Source organism: Hordeum vulgare, chromosome 2H (genome assembly GCF_904849725.1).
Source record: "Hordeum vulgare subsp. vulgare chromosome 2H, MorexV3_pseudomolecules_assembly, whole genome shotgun sequence".
Lineage (NCBI taxonomy): Eukaryota > Viridiplantae > Streptophyta > Magnoliopsida > Poales > Poaceae > Hordeum > Hordeum vulgare.
In genome coordinates this window covers 608,014,153-608,020,152 of record NC_058519.1, presented here as the reverse complement: position 1 = coordinate 608,020,152, position 6,000 = coordinate 608,014,153, and positions in this window count along the sequence as shown.

The window sequence follows — 6,000 nt, the reverse complement described above, 5'->3', positions numbered from 1 at the left end:
CACACCGGAGTCGGCGTACGCCGCACCGCTGGAGGCGGCAGCAGATTCCGCAGCCTGGACCGCTTCGCTGGAGCTGTCGTCGGCGTCATAGGGCTGAAGGCCGTGCAGATATTCAGCGATCACACCGCCATCTTCACCCCGCTCCAAAACAAAGTCGTCCCACGGTGCGTACTCGGCGACGACGCTGGCTCTCACACGGAGCTCCTCCTCCATGCCTTGCAGCTTCTCCTCTGAGCCGTCGCGCTGGGCAGCCAGCTTGCCCAAGTTCAGGTTCCGATACCATGACTTGGCCAAGCGTAGGGCCATATATGTTGGAATTATGCCCTAGAGGCAATAATAAATATAGTTATTATTATAATTCCTGTATCAAGATAATCGTTTATTATCCATGCTATAATTGTATTGAATGAAGACTCATTTACATGTGTGGATACATAGACAGAACACTATCCCTAGCAAGCCTCTAGTTGGCTAGCCAGTTGATCAAAGATAGTCAGTGTCTTCTGATTATGAACAAGGTGTTGTTGCTTGATAACTGGATCACGTCATTAGGAGAATCACGTGATGGACTAGACCCAAACTAATAGACGTAGCATGTTGATCGTGTCATTTTGTTGCTACTGTTTTCTGCGTGTCAAGTATTTGTTCCTATGACCATGAGATCATATAACTCACTGACACCGGAGGAATACTTTGTGTGTATCAAACGTCGCAACGTAACTGGGTGACTATAAAGATGCTCTACAGGTATCTCCGAAGGTGTTAGTTGAGTTAGTATGGATCAAGACTGGGATTTGTCACTCCGTGTGACGGAGAGGTATCTCAGGGCCCACTCGGTAATACAACATCACACACAAGCCTTGCAAGCAATGTGACTTAGTGTAAGTTGCGGGATCTTGTATTACGGAACGAGTAAAGAGACTTGCCGGTAAACGAGATTGAAATAGGTATGCGGATACTAACGATCGAATCTCAGGCAAGTAACATACCGAAGGACAAAGGGAATGACATCCGGGATTATATGAATCCTTGACACTCAGGTTCAAACGATAATTTCTTCGTAGAATATGTAGGATCAAATATGGGCATCCAGGTCCCGCTATTGGATATTGACCGAGGAGTCTCTCGGGTCATGTCTACATAGTTCTCGAACCCGCACGGCCTGCACACTTAAGGTTCGACGTTGTTTTATGCGTATTTGAGTTATATGGTTGGTTACCGAATGTTGTTCGGAGTCCTGGATGAGATCATGGACGTCATGAGGGTTTCCGGAATGGTCCGGAAACGAAGATTGATATATAGGATGACCTCATTTGATTACCGGAAGGTTTTCGGAGTTACCGGGAATGACGAATGGGTTCCGGGAGTTCACCGGGGGGGCAACCCACCCAGGGGAAGCCCATAGGCCTTGAGGGTGGCGCACCAACCCTTAGTGGGCTGGTGGGACAGCCCAAAAGGGCCCTATGCGCATTGGAAGAAAAATCAAAGAGAAAAAAAAAGGAGGAGGTGGGAAGGGAAGGAAGGACTCCCACCCACCAAACCAAGTCCAACTCGGTTTGGGGGGGGAGACCTTCCCCCCTTGGCTCGGCCGACCCCCTTGGGGCTCCTTGAGCCCCAAGGCAAGGCCCCCCCTCTCCCACCTATATATACGGAGGTTTTAGGGCTGATTTGAGACGACTTTTCCACGGCAGCCCGACCACATACCTCCACGGTTTTTCCTCTAGATCGCGTTTCTGCGGAGCTCGGGCGGAGCCCTGCTGAGACAAGGTCATCACCAACCTCCGGAGCACCGTCACGCTGCCGGAGAACTCTTCTACCTCTCCGTCTCTCTTGCTGGATCAAGAAGGCCGAGATCATCGTCGAGCTGTACGTGTGCTGAACGCGGAGGTGCCGTCCGTTCGGCACTAGATCGTGGGACTAATCGCGGGATAGTTCGCGGGGTGGATCGAGGGACGTGAGGACGTTCCACTACATCAACCGCATTCACTAACGCTTCTGTTGCACGGTCTACAAGGGTACGTAGATCACTCATCCCCTCTCGTAGATGGACATCACCATGATAGGTCTTCGTGCGCGTAGGAAATTTTTTGTTTCCCATGCAACGTTCCCCAACACTGGCATCATGAGCTAGGTTCATGCGTAGATGTTTCCCATGCAACGTTCCCCAACATTGTTGGATTGAAGCGGCTTGGACCGACATTACTCGTACGCTTACGAGAGACTGGTTTCATCGCTACGAGTAACCCCATTGCTCAAAGATGACTGGCAAGTGTCGGTTTCTCCAACTTTAGTTGAATCGGATTTGACCGAGGAGGTCCTTGGATGAGGTTAAATAGCAACTCATATATCTCCGTTGTGGTGTTTGCGTAAGTAAGATGCGATCCTACTAGATACCCGTGGTCACCACGTAAAACATGCAACAACAAAATTAGAGGACGTCTAACTTGTTTTTGCAGGGTATGCTTGTGATGTGATATGGCCAACGATGTGATGTCATATATTGGATGTATGAGATGATCATGTTGTAATAGATAATATCGACTTGCACGTCGATGGTACGGCAACCAGCAGGAGCCATAGGGTTGTCCTTATACTAATGTTTGTGCTTGCAGATGCGTTTACTATTTTGCTAGGATGTAGCTTTAGTAGTAATAGCATGAGTAGCACGACAACCTCGATGGCAACGCGTTGATGGAGATCATGTTGTGGCGCCGGTGACAAGAAGATCGTGTCGGTGCTTTGGTGATGGAGATCAAGAAGCACGTGATGATGGCCATATCATGTCACTTATGAATTGCATGTGATGTTAATCCTTTTATGCACCTTATTTTGCTTAGAACGACGGTAGCATTATGAGGTGATCTCTCACTAAAATTTCAAGACGAAATTGTGTTCTCCCCGACTGTGCACCGTTGCTACAGTTCATCGTTTCGAGACACCACGTGATGATCGGGTGTGATAGACTCAACGTTCACATACAACGGGTGCAAAACAGTTGCGCGCACGGAACACTCGGGTTAAGCTTGACGAGCCTAGCATGTGCAGACATGGCCTCGGAACACATGAGACCGAAAGGTCGATCATGAATCATATAGATGATATGATTAGCATAGGGATGCTTACCACTGAAACTATACTCAACTCACGTGATGATCGGACTTGAGTTAGTGTAAGTGGATCATGAACCACTCAAATGACTAGAGAGATGTACTTTTTGAGTGGGAGTTTAGCGAATAATTTGATTAAGTTAAACTCTAATTATCTTGAACATAGTCTAAGTCCACTTTGAATATATTTTTGTTGTAGATCATGGCTCACGCGACAGTCACCCTGAATTTTAATACGTTCCTAGAGAAAGCTAAGTTGAAAGATGATGGAAGCAACTTTGTAGACTGGGCTCGTAATCTTAAGCTAATCTTACAAGCTGGGAAGAAGGATTATGTCCTTAATGCTGCGCTAGGAGATGAACCACCCGCTACGGCTGATCAGGATGTTAAGAACGCTTGGTTAGCACGTAAGGAGGACTACTCAGTAGTTCAATGTGTAGTCTTGTATGGCTTAGAACCGGGACTTCAACGTCGCTTTGAGCGTCATGGAGCATTTGAGATGTTCCAGGAGTTGAAGTTTATCTTTCAGAAGAACGCCCGGATCGAGAGGTATGAGACCTCCGATAAATTCTATGCTTGCAAGATGGAGGAAAACTCGTCTGTCAGTGAACATGTGCTCAAAATGTCTGGGTACTCAAACCGTCTAGCTGAGCTGGGGATTGAACTCCCGCAAGAGGCTATCACTCACAGAATCCTTCAATCACTGCCGCCAAGCTATAAAAGCATTGTGTTGAACTACAACATGCAAGGGATGAACAAGTCACCCGGCGAGTTGTTTGCGATGCTGAAAGTCGCAGAGTCTGAACTCCGTAAAGAGCATCAAGTGTTGATGGTGAATAAGACCACTAGTTTCAAGAGAAACGGCAAAGGCAAGAAGGGTAATTCAAAGAAGAGCGGCAAGCCTGTTGCCAATCCGATGAAGAAACCCAAAGCTGGACCTAAGCCTGAAACGGAGTGTTACTATTGCAAGGGTATGGGTCACTGGAAGCGCAATTGCCCCAAGTATCTGGCAGATAAGAAGGCGGCCAAAGAAAAATCAGGTATATTTGATATACAAGTTATTGATGTGTACTTAACCGGCTCTCATAGTAGTGCCTGGGTATTCGATACCGGTTCTGTTGCTCATATTTGCAACTCGAAACAGGAACTGCGGAATAGACAAAGGCTGGCGAAAGATGAAGTGACGATGCGCGTAGGAAATGGTTCCAAGGTTGATGCAATCGTCGTCGGCACAGTTTCACTTCAGTTACCATCAGGATTAGCTATGAACTTAAATCATTGTTATTTAGTGCCTGCGTTGAGCATGAACATTATATCTGGATCTTGTTTATTGCGAGACGGTTACTCTTTTAAGTCAGAGAATAATGGTTGTTCTATTTCTATGAGTAACATCTTTTATGGTCATGCACCCAATGTGAGAGGATTGTTCATATTGAATCTTGATAGCGATACACACATACATAACACTAAGACCAAAAGAGTTAGAGTTAACAATGATAGCGCCATATTTTTGTGGCACTGCCGCTTAGGTCATATTGGTGTAAAGCGCATGAAGAAACTCCATGCTGATGGACTTTTGGAGTCACTTGACTTTGATTCACTTGACATGTGCGAACCATGCCTCATGGGCAAGATGACTAAGACTCCGTTCTCCGGAACAATGGAGCGTGCAAGTGACTTGTTGGAAATAATACATTCCGATGTGTGTGGTCCGATGAGCGTGGAGGCACGCGGCGGATATCGTTATTTTCTAACCTTCACTGACGATTTGAGTAGATATGGTTATGTCTACTTGATGAAGCACAAGTCTGAAACATTTGAAAAGTTCAAGCAATTTCAGAGTGAAGTTGAAAATCATCGTAACAAGAAGATCAAGTTCCTACGGTCTGATCGTGGGGGTGAATATCTGAGTTTCGAGTTTGGTGCTCACTTAAGACAATGTGGAATTGTTTCACAGTTGACACCGCCTGGAACACCACAGCGTAATGGTGTGTCCGAACGTCGTAATCATACTTTATTAGAGATGGTGTGATCTATGATGTCTCTTACCTATTTGCCGTAATCGTTTTGGGGTTATGCATTAGAAACAGCTGCATTCACTTTAAATAGGGCACCATCAAAATCCGTTGAGACGACACCATTCGAACTATGGTATGGCAAAAGGCCAAAGTTGTCGTTTCTTAAAGTTTGGGGATGTGATGCTTATGTCAAAAAGCTTCAGCCTGAAAAGCTGGAACCCAAAGCAGAAAAGTGCGTCTTCATAGGTTACCCAAAAGAGACATTTGGGTACACCTTCTATCTCAAATCCGAGGGCAAAGTGTTTGTTGCTAAAAACGGAGCTTTTCTCGAGAAGGAGTTTCTCTCGAGAGAATTGAGTGGGAGGAAGATAGAACTTGACGAGGTTGTCGAACCTCTCATCCCTCTGGATGGTGGCGCAGGGCAAGGGGAAACCTCTGTCGTTGCGACGCCGGTTGAGGAGGAAGTTAATGATGATGATCATGAAACTCCGGTTCAAGTTTCTGTCGAACCACGTAGGTCGACGAGACCACGTGCTGCTCCAGAGTGGTACGGTAATCCCGTCTTGTCAATCATGTTGTTGGACAACAATGAACCTGCAAATTATGAAGAAGCAATGGTGGGCCCAGATTCCAACAAATGGCTAGAAGCCATGAAGTCCGAGATAGGATCCATGTATGAGAACAAAGTGTGGACTTTGGAGGTACTGCCTGAGGGCCGCAAGGCTATTCAGAACAAATGGATCTTTAAGAGGAAGGCGGACGCTACGGCAATGTGACCGTTTATAAAGCTCGAGTTGTGGCAAAGGGTTTTTCACAAGTTCAAGGAGTTGACTACAATGAGACATTCTCACCCGTAGCGATGCTTAAGTCTGTCA